The sequence below is a fragment of the Esox lucius genome, chromosome 21 (genome assembly GCF_011004845.1).
Source record: "Esox lucius isolate fEsoLuc1 chromosome 21, fEsoLuc1.pri, whole genome shotgun sequence".
NCBI classification, from domain to species: Eukaryota; Metazoa; Chordata; class Actinopteri; order Esociformes; family Esocidae; genus Esox; species Esox lucius.
This window is the reverse complement of record NC_047589.1, coordinates 13,858,568-13,878,681: the sequence shown is the minus strand read 5'-3', so window position 1 is coordinate 13,878,681 and position 20,114 is coordinate 13,858,568. Positions and strand designations below refer to the sequence as shown.

At 43.0% G+C, this 20,114-nt stretch overlaps 1 protein-coding gene across 4 annotated transcripts in view; it reads left to right on the top strand.

Annotated features, from left to right (window-relative positions):
- The first annotated feature begins 752 nt into the window (after positions 1-752).
- Positions 753-20,114, top strand: part of znf438 (zinc finger protein 438) — a 53,099-nt gene continuing 33,737 nt past the window's right edge. For 2 of the 4 annotated variants that reach the window (XM_010885584.3, XM_010885579.3), the window contains exon 1: positions 753-860. The gene's annotated coding sequence lies outside the window, so the exon portion shown is untranslated. Of the gene's footprint in view, positions 861-15,421; positions 15,508-15,774; positions 15,971-20,114 lie in introns of those variants that run through there. The other 2 variants (XM_029116290.2, XM_034289367.1) reach the window with 2 other exon arrangements.

Sequence of the window (20,114 nt, the reverse complement as noted above, 5' to 3'; positions counted from 1 at the left end):
ACGTCACGCCTGAATACTTCCAGGAAGTCAACAGTGTACTGTTCTGAACCATCAGGGAGATGCCAAGTACCCAGAAACTGTGAATGTGTGTGTGTGTGTGTGTGTGTGTTTTGTTACAGAAGCAATGATAGACTTTTTAATTTAAATTGCTCCTCCTTGTCCAACTACTACTGCTACTATTATACAGCTGGAAAATCAGGCTTCTTCTTATTTGATATAACCTACTAAATTATGTAATATCAACTAAAACGAATAATGTGGGTCCAACTACAAAAAACAATGCCTATGGTAAATCCATCAAATTCTATGATAGGCTGGTAATGGGATATACACTATATTATACATGCAAATTTTTTTAAAAGCTGTCCATCAACGAATGTTCACATGCTGACTGAATGTAAAACAACTGAAATAGTTTTTTGTCATCATACATACTATTACCACTATTTGAAAGCGTTAAACGCAGCGGACCACCCCTTTATCTTGACAACATTGGAGGGTTACATTTCAACGCCGCTGATTGGCTACATTTGACGAGATAAGCCATACCATTTGACTGGAAAAGGGGGTTTTGTTATCTGTGCATTTGCAACAGATGATATTCTTAAAAAGAATGCATTGAACACAATGTAATGAAAACATACTACGTTTTCAGTGTCGATTTGGGTCAGTTTTAAAAGTTCACATTTCACGAACATTTGCACTGAGAGAGAGTCGACTTAATACTCAAACCCCGCCTTCCTCGGCTTCAGGTACAGCTCAAAATGGCTGTAGAGCAACAGTTATGAAGATCGGCCGTTCTACAAAAAATTAATATGTCGCAATTTACAAATTAACGAAGAAAGCTACAAAGGATACAGGTGAGATGTCTAAAACTACCTCGGCAATTTCATCCAAGCACTTTGCTCTTTTGAATAGGAATATGAAACCCACGGGCTTGCAGTACAATGGTATTACGATTGTAATTTCAGCCAATAAGAATGTGATAGAGCATTTGCAGGCTTTGGCCTTTCCATAACATTGTATATCATCGAAAGCATAAACTGGTAGTGCACTGATACAAGTGTTTATGTAGACATCCGGAAATGCAACTAATATTTGCTTTCACACCATTTAAGGACAGCTCTATGTGCATTTGTTTTCGTCCATGCCTTTGTATTAGTAGACAAATGTATGAGCTCACGTTATATACAGTAGGGCTACTAATGGTTCACTATCGGCTTCTGATCAAGTCAACATAAAACAGATTAGCTAAAGCTTTAGACATTCTTAGTAGGGAAAAACCTTTATGATAGCAAGTATGTATTTAGGTTGTTTAATGCATGGCAAAGTTCTAGTCTACAACTTCTTGCTATCTGGTATCTGATAATACAGATGGACAAATTAATGGAAACACCAAATGGAAAAGGGCTTTTACTCTGAAGTAATAAAAAAACTACACATTTGGTTGATTGCCAATTAGCAACATAGGTATCAGCTATAAAATGCCTCTGACAATCAGCACTTTGATGTTTGAATTTTCAAAGCAACATCAGACAACTGAGTTCTAAAGAGGCCAAATTGATGGTGTCTGAATGATTTAATGTGTCTAAGGGAACAGTCTCAAAAATCATGACCGAATATGCCGAACATGGACAAATTGCATTGGCAAAAAGGAGCAGAGGTTGCAAGTTGGCACTGATGTACTAGAATACACAGATCGTATAAGATTGTAGTTGCTGAATGCACAAAAAGCAGAGCCTAGAAAATTATACAGAAATGAATCGGCACCTCTGTGACCCAGTCTCAACAAAGGCTGCATGTTGTGAGCAGGGCTGCCATTCTGAAATCCTATACAATGTCAATCCACAAAGACACATTATTTGAGGTGAAGAGTGCAAAACCTGCACCCCAATACCGTCTGAGTCATCTTTCACCCCAATTCTTACATCCGGATGGGTTTACGTTTGGAGAAAGCTGAAGTATACGTTCAACTCACAATGTCTGCTGGCAACTGTTAAACGTGGTGGGGCATACGTAAAGGTTCGGGCAGCCATCTCGTGGGTGTCTTCTGGTCCAATGATTGCTCTGCATGGTTGTATAACATGCAAGCACTGAGGCCCTCTTACATGACCCTGTGCCCCCTATGGTGCAAACACATGATGTGTTGCCTCATGTTCCAATATTCCAGGATGATTATGCCCCATACGCACTGCCAAACAAATTCAAGAGTGGTATTATGAATACCAGGATGATGTCAGTCGCCTTCCATGGCCTCCCTAATCACCAGATCAGAACATCATTGCACCTTTATGGGATGTTCTGGAGTGCAGTGTGCAAAGTAGATTTCCATCTCCTTCATCCCTCAAACAACTGGTGGCTTTTTGAGTAATGGTGCAAAGTCCCACTAAACGCTTGGAGCTCTTCTGATGGCAGAAGGTGGCCCTACTCCTTGATATAAATGCGTTGTTAGGTATTTCCAATATTTTGTCCACCAGTAGCTAGTTAACTCCCAAGTGTCACGGTTAAAGTGGCAAGTTGAATCATTACAGAAAAAGCTCCCCTCTCTCTCTAAATTTCTCTCTCACTCAAAGTGAATATTATTGTATTTCCTAATCCATCAGAAGGAAAGAACAGCATGTCGTCATGGTAGTAGGCCTACATGTCAGGTGCACACAGAACATGCGCACTCAGTGATTCTGAGGACATGGGGTGATTCACTCATTGTGGTAGATTTATGATGGCAGTGTCGAGACGGGAACAGTTTCCATTAAAGAGCCATCTCATTCAGTATCATAGGCCAAGAGAAAAAGGTGTCTTCTTCCGTGGTTGTTGTGCTCAAGGCGAATTTCCTTACCAAATGTAGGTTTGTATGAAATCTATGTTGCCCTGTGGGATTTAATTGAACCCCTTTTAATTTGACTGAACCTATTCAAAACTGTTTGCCCATGGTAGAAGTAGTCAGAACCTGAATGCCGAAACATTCTGGAGATTGGTGTTTAAAGTTGACTCTTTAAGCTTTGGTGGTACCGTGTCGATGCCCACTGAATGATGTGTCTTAACAATGGAGGACACCCGAACACCACTGATTATGTGAAATAGTGTTTTGGTGTTCAGGTCCACTGAATGCCACAGGTGTAAAAACAACACCTGGGCTCATTTCCCAACATCCGGTTTTCAGAGGAAAAGGATGTTTGTTTGAAGTCGCTATATCTCTAAAAACTGAATTAATCCTGTTTCAGCCAGCAGCACAAACTTGTGCGGTCTGTTTTATTCAAATCAAAACATGTGCAGCCAGGATGTGCTTGAAATGGATATATACAGTGATGACTCCGCTATTAATTTATGATGCAAAGAAAATCCTAATGTGCAAGGTTTTCTTAATTGTGCTCAGTGGATGTCACATACAGCCAATGGTGTACCACTGTGAAGGAACTCCTTTGGTTTTGTGTGATTAACCAAGTCCAATATGGGACAGTCTTTTCAGGGGAAGTGTGGGATTCTGATCCAGTGTAAACACCGTTGGAAAGATGTTGGGCGTTTACTTTGGCATGTAAGGAGCTACAATGTGGTTTCACATGTGGCGAGGAGGAGGCGGAGGAGGATGAGAGGGTTGAGGTGGTGGGGAAGAAGGTTGAGAATGAGAGGAAGGAACAGAGGGATACAGTGGTGGGGGAGAGGGTTTAGGAGTGCAGAGAAGGGTGAAAGAAACATGGCTGTTTATTTAACATTGTCTCTTTATCGTAACCATGTTGATATCACTCAGTGGTTGTAAGGCAGAAGGGAGATCTTGTGCTAAACTACTGACTCTCTGCCGTCCTAAGTCCCAACTCAAAGTGGAAGATGCCTCCCTGGAATGGGCCTGCCATTTTGCTCAGTATTTAGCCCTCCTCTGTGCGATTTTTGAACGTGACCATTGTATTTTACTATGTTATCCCATCATCAGTGTGAGACAAAAGTTGTCCAGACTGACCCTAAAATGTATAGATTGTCATTGAAGGTGTTTTCTGAGTAATTTTGTGTGATCCAGCCCTGACTTATTCGAAGGGCCTTATTCAGGCCAGAGGAACACCTTGTATGAAGGAGTTCTGAGGGACCGTGCCGATCTGGTACAAGGAAAGTGCATATAAGTCTGAATAATGGATAATGTCCATATTGTGGATATGAGAGGATACGGTGCAGGTACATTAGGCTAGTGAATGTTTTATTCGCTTGTTGGGCCTTGTTCTTCCTAGGTAAAAATGCATGAAAATTGAGGTCTGGACGTTTTGCGTCAGGGGGTGTACTTCGGATGAGAGTTTGTGAACTGTGGACAATGTTTCATGTTCTGACAAGAATGTGTGTTTGTATGTGGATAAGGCTGGGCAATGGGATGGCATAATCTGCTAACGACAAGGTTAGACTGCTGTTCTCAAAGATCTCACTCTCTGACATCATTCCATGCCAAACTAAACCTTACCATGTGCTTCCATGAATCCAGTTGGTGTAAATGTTACCATGACAAGATAAACGTGTAGGCTACTTGTAATATTTATTTTTGTTTTGTAATTGCATTGTGCTAGGTGCTTTCGATCCCCCCTACAATTTTTTATAATGCTCAAAATATTAACAAATTGTTGAATAAGACTGGATGAGAATCAACATTTTCATGTTCAGTTCACTCAAGGTGGTGAAATCTGCAATCTAGTCACAGAGTTTCAATGCTAAATGATTGTTAGGTTAGATGAACAATAAAAACAGTTCTGAAACTCTTGGAACTTGGAAATGCTGTGCATTTTGTTGACTTAAGGCCTATGTTTTTTTTGCCTTCAATCTACACACTACCCCATACTGAAAAATAATAAAATGTATTAAAAATGAAGAGTTAAAAATGTAATGTTGACTTACACATTAACGTTATGACCACCTGCCTAATATTTTGTAGGTCCACCTTATGCCGCTAAAACAGCCCTGACCTGTCAAGGTATGGACTCCACTAGACCTCTGAAGGTGTGCTGTGGTATCTGGCACCAAGACTTTAGCCGCAGATCGTTTAAGTCCTGTAAGTTGAGAGGTGGGGCCTCAATGGATCGGATTTGTTTGTCCAACTCTTCCTACAGATGTTCTTTTGGATTGAGATCTGGGGAATTCGGAGACCAAGCCAAAACCTTGAACTCATTGTTGTGTTCTTCAAACCATTCCTGAACCATTTTTGCTTTGTGGCAGGGCGCATTATCCTGCTGAAAGTGGCCAGTGCCATCAGGGAATACCGTTGCCATGAAAGGGTGCACATGGTCTGCAACAATGCTTAGGTAGGTGGTGTGTGTCAAAGTAACATCCACGTGAATGGCAGAACCTAAGGTTTCCCAGCAGAACATTGCCCAAAGCGTCACACTGCCTCCGCCAGCATGCCTCCTTCCCATAGTGCCTCCTGGTGCCATGTGTTCTCCAGGTAAGTGACACAAATGCACCCGGCCATCCATGTGATGTAAAAGGAAATTTGGTTCATCAGACCAGGCCAACTTCGTCCATTGCTCTGTGGTCCAGTTCTGATGCTCACGTGACCAATGTAAGCGCTTTCAGCAGTGGACAAAGGTCAGCATGGTAAGCTACGCAGCCCCATACGCAACAATCTGTGACGCATTGTGTGTTCTGACACCTTTCTATCAGTACCAACGTTAACTTTTTCAGCGATTTGAGCTACATTAGCTTGTCTTTTGGATCGGACCACACGGGCCAGTCTTCGCTCCCCACGTGCATCAATGAGCCTTGGCCACCCTGTCGCCGGTTCACCGCTTTTCCTTCCTCTGACCACTTTTGATAGGTACTGACCACTGCAGACCAGAAGCACCCCACAAGGGCTGCAGATCCTTACGCTTGCCCATTTTTCCTGCTTCTAACACATCAACTTTGAGGACAGAATGTTCACTTGCTGCCTAATATAACCCACCCACTGACCGATGCCATGATAACGAGATTATCAGTGTTATTCACTTCATCTGTCAGTGGTCATAATGTTATGGCTGATCGGTTTAAGGACAATATCATACAATGGTAAGTATTCAGATAATTTATTTAGTACTGTGTAGAAACACCGATGGGAGCAATCACAGCTTTGTGTCTACTTTGGTACTCTACCAGTTTTGCATGCCTGGATTTGGAGAAATGTATATAGTATTTTTTTTTTTCTACTCATTCTTCCATGCAGATCCTCTCAAGCTCTGTCAGATGGTGGCTGTCCGTGAACTGTGATCTTCAGTTCTCCCTAGAAGTTCATTGTGTTTCAAGTGAGGGCTTTGGCTGAGCCATTCAAGGTCACCTAAAGAATTGTCCGGGTGCATGTGTGTGTGTTTTAGGTCTTTCTATACTCATGGGGACCAAATGTCTTTTTTCAGGTCCCCATGAGGCAAAAGTCAATTTCCGGCTCGGGCTTAATTTTACTTTTAGAATTGGGCGTTTCTTTAAGGTCCAGGTGTTGTTGGTTACGTTTAGGGTTAAGGTTAGGCATTCCATCTAGGTAAAGTTTAGGCATACCTGTTACTTTATTGAGGTTAGGTTTAGGGTTAAGATTATACATTTTTATTTTCAGGTCCCCATGAGGATAGCCAAACAAACGCGTGTGGGTTCGTGTGTGAGTGGCCAAAAGTATACATTTTATAAATGAAGTCCATAAGACAATGTGGTGAAAGTGCAGGTGTCTAAATACTTTTCAAAGGCACTGCATATCAGTTTACTTCTCAGGAAAAATTCTTCAACAGTCTTACTAGTTCTCAGTTAGATTTAGTATATTTGTGATTTTAGTGAACTATACCTTTTAACAAGTGTGTACTGAACATAAATATATTTGATATTCTTCATTAAAAAGACTGAAGGGTATTCTTTGTCCCATAAAGCTTAGTTGGTAAAACATTGTGCTTGCACTGCCAGCATTCCGGGTTCGATTTGACAAAAGTGAAAATGTATGTACTCACCACAGTGTATTTCTGGATTAGCATGTGCTAAGTTATTAAATGTAAATGTATTCCCTTTATTTAATCATTAAGTATTTCCACCTTTCTGTTATAGTGGAAATAATTGTAACCGCCTGTGCTGTTACAATAAGAATCATATTACTAAACCCAGGTTGACATTTCAGAATCCTAAGGCCATGAAAGAAACAGATTTACAAATGTGTCAGGTTTTTGATAGTCTGCAGATCAGTTACCCTTAAGGTGAGAACCTTATTGGGTTATGAAAGACAGATTCACTTCAAAACAGTTCTGAGGTCTGGGAGTTAAACTTTGATGCTCAATATCTTAGAAATATGCTTTGTGCAGATATAACCACCAAGGTCTCAAGAAGTCAAGGGATTACATGTAAGGAGAAGCAGAAAGACGATATCTTGTTTAGTTAGGATAGGATTCAGGTCAACATTGGTCCATATGGGCTAATAGAGAGACACAATAATAGCCTACACATGCTGGGCTTTCCCCGTCTAAATCCTCTATGTTGTACTTATTCGTATTTTTTTTTAAATCTATGCCTGTTAAGTCAATCGATGGCGTGAGCAATGGAGAAAGCGTAGAGCGAGTCCTAGCTCATTTTATGTGGGCTTTTTCTATTTAAAAATCAGTCTTTGCTGTGGCATGGCATGCGGTAAGGTTGAAATCCAAGCCCACTCCCTGTCATGTCTCTGAGTACCTCCCTAGCCCAGCTGTGGGCGCGGCACGTGTCTTCTCAGGGGTAGAAGGGGGACGTTATGTTTACTTTCATCCTCATGTCTCCAGGACCCCCCCTCTCTCTTCTCCGCTCCTCCATCTCCTGTCTCCTCTCTCCCCCCTCTGTCTCTTGCTCATTACGTCTCTCCCCTCTCCGTCCATCCTCCTGCTATGATTCAGGCGTCAGGGTAGCTTACCCTCCCTCGCATCCAGTTGGATCAGGTTACCCTGCCATTACTCAGACGTTCCCCGGCGCGGGTGCTGTGTGTCAGGGGGTGGGGAGCCTGCCCTGCCGCATGCCTCACCGGCCCAGTCCCAGACCACAGACGCCCATGGCCAGCGGATCCTCTCAAGCTCCGGCACAGCCGCCTGTAGTTTGGCAAATGGCATTTTCTCATGGTTCATGTTTTCAGTGCACTGTGCTTGAGTCAAATTTTTCCATGTGCTTTTGTAAAAACGTTCTTATTTCGCACAGTGTTTCGCAGCTCAAGTAGGCTGAGACGGGGCGACACCGAATCTCGGCGTTGCAGTGGCATTCGAAGACACCGCCGCACGTTGAGGACAGCACAACAAGGGCCCGGCTTTCAATGAACCACCAGTCAGATTTGTGAACCTCATAGTTTTATGGTTGTGTAATGTCAGGTCCCTTGACGAGTGAAATGTCTTGTTAAACCCTACACCGTTCTACTCCCATAAAAGTGAGTGATGTTGGCCATAGATTGAGGCCATCTCACCACTCCAATGAGAGCGGTCCTGCTGCAGTGCTCTAGGGTTGCAGCTAAGGAAATGTGGGATATGATGGCTTTTGGTCGGTCCGGACAGAGGCTGCTTGTTGAAAGCGTGACTCTGCTGGATTTTCACTGGCCGATCTTTATCGGCTGATAAATGGAAGCTGAATGGAACTGTGAGCGCCGGCCCGAAGATGCTGTGGTGTGTGCGTGAGTCTGAGCGATTTTAGGTTACGTCCAGGTCAGACGACAACTGGGCCATCCATTCTGCGACGCTGGAGGGAGTTTCTTCTGGGTTACCCTCAGTAAGACTCTCGTCAGCTGAGCTCCGTTCTCGTCTTCGGTTAAGTCCGTCACTGACAAGTAGCGCGCAACTTCAACAGCCGAGCTGCACCGACAGCGATGTCATAGGGTACCGCAGCCGCACTTCCTGGTTACAGGGCGACTGGTTACTTCCTGGTTACAGGGGGACTGCCAAACGGGCCTAATCCAAAGGAATCAAAGAGCGAAGCCATGTTGCGTCGTTTGGGAGAGGGAGGGCTCGGGCAGTGATATGCTCATTCCCTGTCTCTCTCGTTGTGTCCTATAGTAATTAGACATCTGTGTTTGGGAGTAATTGCGTAGTAGCAGGATGGAAGGAGACGGTTCCTGCGCCGAAGGGGCTGACGTTCTGTCACAGACAAAACAATGGGGCAGCAGGCAGACTCACCGCTTGTTTATTATAGTCCGTTTCATTGCCTCCCCTGTCTTCCCTCCGTGTGTTTGTGTGTTCGCGGTGCAGCCTAATGTGTCGCAAAGCTGCATTATCTGGATTTAAAGATGGGGTCCGGAATATATAGCACAACCTATACCCTGGACTTCTTTATGTCATGAGGAGTTTCGCTTGACCGCAGGACGATTATTTGCTCTCTCAGATCTTAGAATTTATTGGTGGCAAGGAGATCTTGTTTTTCTCTGATCTCGGTCCAGAATAATGCCTGATTGCAGTGCTGATCTTTCTGCTGATGATTAGAAACCAGGCTGTTAATGTCACCGAATGATAACGACAGTTTAATAGTTAAAAAATGCTGCATCTGAATGTTTTCGGAAGACATTTTCAGATAATAGCTGGGCCTTTCCTTGTTTTGGCCTTATTGTGATAATTCCCTGGGTCTTGGTGTTAATGGATGATGAAAGTCTGTGGTCACTCTTTTTATGGCCTTTTGTTGCAGTCAGACTCATTCTGTAGAGAGAGCGACTGTAGTCCCTCAGATCCAGTACCTGGCATGTTGGTTCAGCCTTCCTCTGTGAGTGAGAGAGCTGGCAATGCATTAAGGCAGGCCTTCAGCTACAACCCAGTTCAATTTGGACACGCTAAGCCTTCTACAGCTCACAGGAGACCTCTAAATTACTGCTTTTCACAACCAGAAAAGTGCTTCAGATGTTTTAGAAGTTTGCTATGTTTTTCCTGTCTCAGAGGCAACAAACATTTTGACTGACACACACACACACACACACACACACACACGGTAAAGGTATGAGACCAACCTTGGCAGTAGTAAAAGGTTCGGGGTTAATGTTAATCTGCTGTAATCCATTATTTGGTAGGTTTTAGAGCAGAGATAGTGAGGTTCAGCATGTACCTGTCAGAACTAAATGATTGCTCATTTCCTGCGGGGAGGGGGGGGCTGGAGTAATAGCATACAGCTGTCTCAGCCGGACTTCACCTTTCTCCTCCTGGATTTGCTCTCCCTCTCTTTCTTGTCTTTCCAGTCTCCGTTTTGGGCAAATTTTGCCGGATGGATTTGTCTTAAATGTTAATGTGTCGCTCAGTTCTCTGCGTACGTTCATGTATATACAGCTGACTGATGTGAGCGGACACTGCCCCTGTCCCTGGCTCTACGTAACTAATTGATTTCACGCTAATAAAGTACACTTAAAACAAACTCCTAGGTCTTATGTTGGCTATGTTGATGAGCGTTGTGACCTTACCAGGCCATCTGCTGTTATCGGTTCCACCCGGCGCAGCCAGAGGGGTCCTAGCCACCACCTGGAGCCTGGCTCTAGGTTTCCATTTGGTTCTGACCCTTTCTAGGGAGATTTTCCCAGCCACAGGGATTCAATGTCCTATCAGAGCTTGTGCAAGACACCTTAACATATCGCCCAGCTCTGCATCTGCAAAGATGTAGGTCACAGAAATATTTATATACCACATTACTTCTAAATAGTAACACATTTAAAAGCATGTTCATCTTTTTGGTTAAAATATATTTTTGGGGTCCGGTAAAACAAAATCAGTTGCTGGCTGAAGCCAATGCAATATTACCACAATAGGTTGTTGCTGATATGTATTGCAATTGTCATACTCCGATATGTATTGTGATTTCATACTCTGGTTGTTGGCAGTTTGATGTTCCAATACATTTGCTTACTGAATATCTGCTGCAGAGGTACTAGAGAGCCATAATCTAACTTTTTAATTCTGTTATTTTACCATGTAATTATGCACTTTTTTTTTTTCTTTTACAGCAACAACCTGGAAGCAATTAAGGTTAACTCTCTTGCTCAGGTACAGAACGACTGCGGTTTTTCACCTTGTCTGCTCGGGTGTTAGAATCAGCGACCTCTCGTTTACCCAACACTTTTAACTGAGGAAGAAATGTTGGTTCCCTATATAAAAAAAGGGGACAACAAGCTGTGAAACATGGAACAGGTATAGCCATCTAGCCCGAAAATACATTATGCTATTACCACTGTAAAGACCTTGAGTATGTCTTATCCTGGCCCTCCCCATATCAACCCACAAAACCTAGTATGACACACTTCTAGGTCATAGCTTCACTAGTAAAGTGAGTTTTTGTAACCTACCTAAACATATCTCATTCTGTATTACTGAGAGCCTGTACTACTGCAACCTAGTACGCACATAAGAAGGGCAACCCAACCCATCTGACCGGTTCATTTACAGAATTAATAACAAATAGATTTGCTGAACACCTATTGCTCTTATGCCTATTCCTATTTTTCCTATGGCCACTTTCCTCTTGATTAGCTAAATGCTTCATTGATCTGCCAGGGGAAATGTTATGTGGCGGTAGGACCATATCACAGGCTCTGTTTCAAGCATTAAACAGGAAGTATGTTGCCTGCCTCACCACAAGCCGGCCCTATTTCATCGGAAAACGATAAACGTAAATCCAGAGAATGTGACCGTCCTATAAGTCTGCAGAAGTGGACACGGAAAAGCTGATTCGTTCACGTTTCCAAGCCACTGGAATTAGAGATGGGCTATTATTACAGATCTTCTATGTGCTGAAGGTGGGCTTTTTCCTCCAAATGTCAGCAAAAGACCGAATTGAAAATAAGTGTAAATCTGAGAGGATGCAGGGCTACATTTTCCCCGGCCTCCGATTTATGTCAAACCGACATGACTCATGTTTTCCCTACGAATCACAGCTAATTAAGAAAGTAATTAAGATTGTCATCTTTGCAGAGACAGACTGTTTTCATAAGATAGAGAGCGCCAAAAGTTCCATTGTCTATAAATTCAAATCAAGTTTCAAAAGGATATCCCTACCTCATTCACGAATTAAACCGCAAGAATCCCCTTTTCACTTTCTGTTCTGTCCATTCCTGTGTCATCCAGACAGGACATCTTTTGAAGATAGCAAGCCAATGTTACGCCCCAGTAAAATTCGCTCTATGGACTCACTGAATAACTGTTCCTAATGCATTCGTTATACTGTTCAACTCAATTTAATTCATTTCATTAAATTGTCATTCCAAGGACACACTTCAATCCATCTACCATAGTCCTATATACCCCAAACCATTTTATAACCAAACCGTATGGTTATCTCATCCATAATCCTAATGTGCTAAATGATAGATTAACAAATGTATTTGGGAGCTGTTTATAGGGCATTCCTTCTGTATTATCATCGCTATGCTCTGCCAAAAGAACCTCATGCTGTCCTTCCTGAATGAATCTGTCTGCTGTTTGTCTCAGTGCTATATAGTCAATTTCAGGGTTGTAGGGAATTCCAATAGGTATGCAGCCTAAGTTTTCTCTGTAGGGATCTACTTGATCATGCAAAACCTAGCAATGTCTTTGGCATGATTGCATCAATGATGCAAATGTGATCCTGTAAATCGTCTTTATTGTGATTTTGGCAATGTAATCAGTATGCCTGTAATGTCTTTGTCATGGCACAGCAGGCAGATTTACTCCAGTCTTAAGTATTAACATTGTACAGTGAGTGCTTCCTTACTAAAGTCTTATATATTTTTTTTTAAGTTCTTTTTGGGTGCTTTCTGTAGTGTGTTTTGCTTTCAAGTGTGCTGTGTACACACTGCTGTATCTATCCCACAGAAGAACAATTGTATATTTTGTCTGAGGTGCAAGAGTGGTGTGAAGTTACTGGTTGAGAAGAAAAAGTGATAAAATACCTAGGCTACTAGGCTCAATCTGAAACCACATTTTTATAAAAAGAATTGACACCGACATTATTTTCATTGTTACAAGTTATTGAACGTCAGAAGTAAGCTTGACAAAATGAATGCGGCATTCAAGAGAAAGCAGCGCCCAAGCTTGTGTGGTCACACAAGGCTCATTAGTGTTTCACAAATCTTTTTTGGAAGAAATAGTTGTGATTTTTAAAGCGCACCAAAAATGTACCATTGATATTTTCCATGTGTTTGTGATGTTTAATTACATATCTGTAGTACAAATCCAAATTTCAAACAAGTAGTGGCAGCAACAAAATGTGTGCATAGCCTTCCAGAGTGTAGTGTTAAAAGCTTATTACTTGTGCAAAAACATTGGAATGTGAAAGAAAGTCAGCCGGACCCCTACTGGGACAATCAATGCCGTAGGAAACACTGCCTCAGGTTGTCAATATTTCACATTTTCTTAATGGTTTGGTTTCTGAATGATACCACTTTAACCTCTAGTTCATTTGTCTTTATTTTTAACTCTGCTAAAATCCCCTAGCCTGGGGCATTTAAAATTGTGGCTCCCACTTTCTATATGATTTTTGTTTTCTTTTTATTGCCTGTTGCACACTGATTCCCCTGTGTTACAGTAAGTACTGTCACATGACTTTCTTAGCATTGGGCTACTTGGAGCAGGACTTACTGATGATAAGTGTTCTCTGCCTGGTTTACAAAGAAAACCTCTGTTTCCTGAAATGTCTTATGCAATTTGTGTCGTTCAGTAAAGTGCCAGAACATTTTCCCTATATGACTTGACAAAAAACACATTGTATATGTAAGGACTCCAAACCAATAGAACAAATTTAATAAATAATACAAATACAAGCCATTAGGGAATATCATATAGGCTGCATTACATTTACTATACATTCATACACATTCACCTTTCCATAACAAAGCAACCGCAAATCTTAGGGGCTACATTAACCAGTCTAATGTAAAGTGCTAACCCAGCTCAATATCTATATTTTTCTCTGTTCTAATGTTAGTACCTATAAATGCTGACAGGCTTTAATTCACATTAGTTCGCATTTAGAAATAACTTGAATTCCCTGTAGTTTTCCTCTTGCTTTTCCTTTCTTTTCTCTGGCAGGCAGGAAAGGGTTACTTTCTGTGTTTCCTGGCATATTCCCAGTGCTCTTGCTATGTTCTGATTGCCTTCTTGATGTTAAACATTCCCAGGCTCCTATAACCTTCTAGCTAGCCTACACTGGCCAAGAGTTGTCCCAGGTGAACGAGTGGGCGAACCTCCTGCTTTTTAAGGATAAAATCTGCCTTTTTTTTGCGGGGGGTAGGTGGATTGTGAAAGCATTCTCTTTTATTGCATGAATTCCTTAAAACCATTCCATGGGAAAGCATGTTTCTTGAGCTATGTTTCGTTGAATTGGCTTATGTTGACAGTTTTGTTGAACTATACCTTAAATAAGTCCAGGTTTTTGTGAAAACAAGCAATGTAGTACAACACTAGTAGCATACACTGTCACATACTGAAGTCTGTGCGGTTTTAAAAACATCTAGGGTTAATGTGGTAGAGCCCAATGATGAAGAGCCACTCATTGACTCAGCCAAGAACTGTCAAAATGAAAAATGGGTTGCATTGACTAGCTAGCCTAACAGAGAGAGGTTCTTCTGACAGAGCAGAAACACATTTTTGCATATGTCTGACAGTCAATAGAAAATTGACAAAAATGTAAGCGTGACGTATGGCTATGCTAAATTTCAGTAGAGGTCAATTTAATGCGCAATGTAGGGGATAAACGAAGGATGCTGTCATTGTCGCACAGTCAAAAAGCATTTTAACGAAGTCGATTTTAGTCAAATCCGTCATGATTAATTTATTGTAACAGGCACAGAATGTGGTTAATCAAGTCTGATTTTGATATGTTTCTGTTTTCGCTGCATTAAATTTGGAAGCTCTTCCTGTCAAGTTTAGAAGTGACTGCTAAATTTTACATCACATTCCTTTAACCTGGTAGCAAATAGCTAGCATACAGATATCGGTGGTGGTAGTCAAAGTAGTCTTCAGATGTAATGCAGTTCATTGGATACAATGACATGAACCAACATTATTTTGGAATTGACCTCATACTATGATATTATCTCAGAAGTCTTTCTCCCATGGCTTTTTATGCCTATGTGTTTCCATCATGTTTCTGTTGCTTTTGTGGAGTTCCATTTACCTCAACCGCATCTATAGATAATCTAAACCAGAGACTCCAACTGGACTAAAGAGCAGATCATCCTTGAGAAACCCAGGTTCCTCTGCAATTTGAGACAGCTAAACTACATTTCTTTCTGCGTCTTAACATTTCCTGAGGTCTCATTCCCACGTTCGTTCGTTCTTTCCGCCAACTGCATTTTTTTCCCACGCTGCTCCTTCTCTCTTGGGACACCTGATGGACGGAACTACGGACATATTTGGGCTGTGCTAACGTTGTTTTGTATGACTTAAGTAAACAACCGGAGGATCGTTTCGGCATGGACCGCGGACCTCACCCAGGACCCGACCTGCCAAGGAAGCCTGCCTATATTTAGCTCAGTGATGATCTAGCTAATTGCCCTAATCATTTCCAGGCTCCCGGAGCAGCAAACTGACTGCAGAGACCAGAACACTGACTGCTGCCTTGACACGATCTCAGGGCTCTGCAAACGTGAGAAGCAGATTACACCCTCCTACATTTCCATCCTTTGTATGTGATCAAAATATACATCCCTCCCGCCTTGCATATAACTGACCCACGTAGGCATCATTAAGAATGACGGTATTGCAGGCCTTGTGGGCTTGCTCTATTCTTGCTAGCTGACTGCCAACGTACGGCCTGCAATGTGGTGGTTTGCTGGTTCTGGTTGCAAAGTTTACTTACCGCTGTAGTTTTTTCTCCCCCGTCCCCGCCCCCCTTCCGTGTGTTGGGTTACAGCAGTGTTTCCTGTGTGGTTCCTGTCCCCGCTCTCGCCCCGGTGAAGCCACGGACACATGAGCGTCAGGGTCAGTGGGTGAGGGGTTGTGGAGGGAAGAGTGAAGAGGGAGAATTCCGAGTGGCGGCCTTGCCTGGAGCCTTCTAAAGCCCCAGGAAGGAGGGTTTCCTTCCTGGTCCTTCTCTCACAGGAACTCTGGTAAACCTGCGGCCTGCCAGGCTTTTCCAAGGGCATGATACCTGCCTGCTGGTAGCATGATTTTTTACGTGTATATCTTAATTTTTGATGAATAACAAATACATTTCATGCTTTATTGTACAGGAATGTGAAGAAATATTGAGCGTTTTTTGGTGAAAGAGCATTAGGCTGGATTTGAATCCAAGCTGCAGCAGTGCATGTGCACCAGAGGCAGTGGCTTACCTCAGGACACTTGAACCTACGTGTTAAGTCATTTTTAGCCCCTTTTTACCAGCTTTTGCCTCTTCCCCAATTTCATCACAATAAATTGTGCATATGGCCCATGCGCGCCAAGCCGTTTTGACTCTTTGTGTTCTGCTCATCCAACCAAGCCGTCACATTGGTCAATGTGTGTGAAGGCACGCTTACTCACCTGACCACCTCGGTTAGCTTTCCTGAGCCGCCTGAGGGAATTGCTAGAAAGCGATGAGACCAGGAAATCCCTGCTGATGAGGCCTCCTCCTTCACATGCCAATAGGCTAGCCAATATGCATTGCCCATGGATCTTCCCAGCCTCTCGTCAGCTAGCGGCACAGTTAAGAGAGCACCTGTGACCACTACACAGCCTGGAAAGCACCGCCCTAGAGTTTGATTTCCCCTAGGTCATGTTGTCTGAATAAATGTCCTTTTCCTTTTCTACAACAGACTGTATTACGTCCTTACTTACGGCCGTACCCGGCTTCTCCAGGCATATCACCTTCCCTCATGCTCAGTACTGTGTGGTACATCAGAGCTGTCAAAAAGAGGAATGCCTTAGGCTAGGGGAGGAAGGAGGGAGGGAGAGAGTAAACTGTTTGTCAGCTTTTTCAAGCCTAGAAATTGATTCTACTCTCCTCTGCTCCTCATCCTAATGACAAGCTAATCCCCCTCTCCTGTTCTTCTCCTCCTCCTCCAATATAGAGGCCTCTTCTGTTTTGTTTTTTTCTACCCAGCTCCCCCCGCCTTGCGCTGAAAATTAGCAGAGATGTGGAGTCTGCTCTTGCAAGCAATCAATTCTCTGTGCTAACTCTCTCAAAAAAAGGTCACCTGTGGCAATAGGGACAGAGGCGGTTAAGGAACTCCAATGCTGCATCTCCTGCCAATTTCTGTTTAAGTAATTAAATAAGTGGCATCGGCTTGGTGAGTGAGCTGAATGAAACGTCAAAATATTGATATTTAGGTGATGTGATTTTAGGGCATTTGTTATGTGGCACGACAGAAGCACTGAGATGGCAGGTGTACGGGCAGAGAGTTGGGCTGGTCAATGGGTAGATGGGCAGGGAGACAGGCCGGCAGGCAGCATAGGACGCTGTGTGGAGGGATTAAGAGTGGCTGTGCCAGCCAGGAGGTACTTAAATGATATTAGTAGTGATCTGGTTATTTATGAGGCTGTAAGTTATTCATGCCCCTTGCTGGCTATCCGTCACAGCTTGAGCTGAGTGCTTTGACTGGAGCCAATTATAACCGGCTAAATACTGCCGTCCACTGCACAGCACTACCTGAAAATCATCTGCTGTCTTCACTACTAGTTTATCACCCGTCTGCATCTGGCGGTGGCCTTATGCTCTGCAACCAGCTTGCTGAGAGGAAACGTTTTTAAACTGGGGGAAGTAGTATCACAGTCTGATAAGAGGTTTTAGTTTTCAAGAACAGCTCATTCTGTCTTTGTCTTATTTTCTAGGTGTGGTAGTAGTTGATTCTTCCCGTATCAAATTTACCCATAAGCCTCCTCTCCGAGTTTGCACTCCCCCTCACCTTTTAGCTGACCCGGCTGCTAGGTTTGCATCTGAGGTGTGTTGGAATGTTACAGATCCAGTGACGTGTTATAGGCCTCAAACTTCATCCTGCCCTCTATAACACAGCCCCCCACCTCACCTCCGGAAAGAAGATCGTACTTCACAGGGGCAGCTCAAAGGCCTGAGGAGGGAGAGCACGTGTTGCAGCCATGGAGAAGGCATGTAAGCCTCTACCAATAAAGGGCCCCCACCAAGATGGAGTTAAAAACACAAACTGGCTTTTGACCTTTCACCCTTTCTGAAAGGTAGGCGTCCTATTACCAGAGACAGCGAGTAGACGTTCAAAAAACAACACTAAAACACTTTTGTTAGCCAAGGGATGGAAGAGGAGGTTAATTTAGTTGAATTAGGCCTGAGTGTAACAGTACATACCACCTCACACGTGCACACAAATGTGTGTGTCTGCTCAGATGTGTTGGCCACTGGGCCAGCTGCGTGATGGGAGTCTGGCAGCGTACGAGGTCTCCGGTCTCTGTACGGCAGCGATACGGTTATTGCTTGGAGCTCCTTGTACCTCGGGGATTAAGAGAACTGGCCAGGGTGGTCCAGAGTCTGATCTCGGTCCAGGCTTTAATGAGCCAAGGCTTAATCTACCAGAACGGGACAGAGTGAAGAGACACTGCTGCTGAAGTACATCACTGGGACATGAAACATCGGTTAGGTTTGACAGTCGATACTCCAGACTCCATGTCTCTGTCTATTGGCATCATATTTAGCACGGAGGGCTTGGATGCTCTCTGGATTCACACTGAATTGACTGACTACCACAGAGACTCTCTGCCTGCCTGTCTCTCTGCCTGCCTGTCTGTCACTGTGTTTCTATCTTGCTCACTCTTCTGTCCTTGCTTCAACTCTCTCCCTGTCTCCTCCTCCCTTTCTCTCCCGTGTCTCTGTTCGGCATGTCTCCTCAGATCTGTGGGGCTTGGAGAGTTGTTGTATCTGGGAGTCCTTGGGAACCGTGAGGGTCTCTGTGGGATCAATTTAAAAAGGAAGCGCTTGTCTCTCCTCTCATCCTCCTCTCCTCTCCTGGCCGGGCCCTCCTGGCTGATTGGTTCCGCTTGCCAGGAACACAGGCTTTTGATCTCTCCCACTTTAAGTTTTCAGAGGTTGGCTCTCCAAGTCGTGTCTTCATAATCCAACACAGTTTCTGCTCCACTTTAGGGTGTCCCTGGGTTTGCACCTGTCTGAGGCTAGTTGGAATGTTCTAGATGTTGTTTTTGTATTGGGTGGTACATCTCTGAGTCTATTGCTGTTTGTGTGAAGACAAGATGTACCTTTTCTAGGTAGATGGTTGTTGGGTTAAATCTGTGTTTCTACACACATTTGGACATATGAATGGTATATCCAGTGGAACTTGAAGAATGTAACCTGTAACTGTCTTACCCAATCCGAACCCAAAAAAGCTGTTTTAAAGATGCATTCTGATATTTTGGCCACTGGTTAAAGTGACGCTGTTCAGACAAAAGAAGTGTCCTCAAATTGTGTGCTATGGCATGTGCCCCATGTGATCAGAACTGATCGCATTTAAACTTGAATTTAAGTGTTATCCAGAGCAGCTTAAAGTAGTGAGTGCATATATTTTCATGCTTTTTCTTTCTTGGACTCCCATGGGAACTGAACCCAGAACCATGGCTTTGCAAGTGCCTTGCATGACCAACTGAGCTGTACAGTACCAAGTTGTAAATGTAAATAAACATTTGTAGTCTCAACATGGTTAATACTTTTTATATAGTGTTAATCTCTAAAACACAGAAGTAAAATCTTATTTGGTCAGCTACATGTTACTTCTGTATTTTATAGACTCTGCCCACTGGAGATGGATATAATTAAAATCAAAACACAAACTGGCTTTTGACCTTTCACTTCTCAGAAAGTTAATCTTCATGTTACCAAAAGAACAGAGACAGATGGTAGCAATTAGAGAACTGTTTGCTAAAGCACTTCTTAATGCAAGGAATGGAACAGGAGGTGAATTAGATTAATTTGGCCTATGTGTACTTAGTCAGACGCACATACACATACGCTCTGATCTGACTTGTTGGCTACTGGGCGAGCTGCGTGTTGAGGACAGCAGTGATACATGGTTATAACTAGGGGTGAGAATTTTTTTTCGAATTGTTGACATTTCAACGAGGATGGAATTTATCGAAGTTAATCAAATTTTCGAAAGTTACAAAAAACAAATGTACCACCGACTGACTCACTTGGTGGCAGTAATAACGTGTTATTTCTTATAAATTAAACAAATCTGGCTAAAACCAAGTACATTAAATTATCACGGCTAGTGAAAGCATACCTGTGCATCCCGGCAACATCTGTACCGGCTGAAA